Here is a 1,565-nt window from a genome sequence, read left to right on the forward strand (position 1 = left end):
AAAGAGAAAAAGAATTGTCTTTTTCAATGATTTTCAAAACAATATGTTTAATTCTCATTAACATGTGAATAAGAAAATTGGGCATTTATAGAAAATAGTTTCCATTGGACAAAGCTTTAAGTGAGAACTTTATTCTGATATAAAATTGGTTTAGATAACGGAAGGACAATTTGCTGAGAAACAGAGCAATGAAGGATTTCCAAATATCCAGTTATTATTAATATATTGATTGATTCATATATTGATCTTTTTAAAGCTTTTATTTTCTGACGTCACAGGTAAACAGCTCCGTCAAATATATTTCATTATGAAATTATTTTTGAAATGCAATTTTTTCTGAATAATTACTTGTGTAAATGATAATACCAAACAACACATTTTTCGTTAAAAATATCAGACACAGAATATATATAGATCATTCTACCGAAGTTCGGGAAACTGTAGTCGCTCGCATGGGACGTGGGCCGATGTCACAAAACTTTGACAAATTAATAGCATCATAATTCTATCATGTATTGTTGCCATGTGAAATTTGCTATACCCTTATTTGTCTTGCTGACTAGTCAGACTGGTTTAGTTAACAAGGGTTTTTGTTCAAAATTCCTTCATGGATGCTCTCAAGCATTAATCTATACTTGACTGGGCTGACCAGTGTAATCGACCAATCAAGAGTCAATGGGAGGTTTCAATAATGTATCCCCTATTGGAGGCTTTATTTTCAAGCCAGTCAGGGCCTGATTTTGGCCGGAATAAGGGACAGAAGCATTTGAAATTTTGAGGGAACAGGATGTCTCACCAATGTCTGATTAAATCAAGTAAGTTGATGGTTATTGTTATTTCATGATATTACTGGTATATTTGTTAATTTTGTATGATTATGTGTTTCACTATTGCTCAATGATTATTGATGCCCATGGAATTGTAGTCAAATTCTATTACGTAAACTGACATTTACATGTATAATGCCTCTTCTGAAGTTCTGACTTTGCTAGTATTATAATTTCACAGTGCATTGTCTAATATTGATTGGTTAGCAATTACATGGACACAAGTTAAGTATTTACTGGTTGTTGACTGAGTATTGATATAATTATATATATAGATATATATATATATATATATCTGATAATACCTTCAGACTTGGTCCATGATGTTCATTGCAGTATATTGCCCCTTTCTCCTATTTAGCCCAGCATATATGTTTTACAATAAATGATAATAATGCTTGTATGCAAAGAAGACAGCTAGAGGAATTGAAAATGTGGGCGGTGAGTCATTTTAATAAGATTTTTTGTTTATTGCAATAAAAGATGTCTTTTAATTTTGCAATGTCTCCAGGAATTGTTTTGAATTGTTAGATTCATACTGCAATTTGAAATTTGAAAATATTGGAATCATGAAGTAGCTCCACTATAATTTACCAATTTTACCGATAATGCAACCCTTTTCGTTATTATGCTATTACAACGTAGATACCCCTACATCTCGTGTAAAATCTGTGGTATAGTGTTCACTTACATATTCAGGAATATGACAAATTACTGATGTTAATTTTCTTTTTGTTT

Source organism: Lytechinus pictus, chromosome 5 (assembly GCF_037042905.1).
Source record: "Lytechinus pictus isolate F3 Inbred chromosome 5, Lp3.0, whole genome shotgun sequence".
NCBI lineage: Eukaryota > Metazoa > Echinodermata > Echinoidea > Temnopleuroida > Toxopneustidae > Lytechinus > Lytechinus pictus.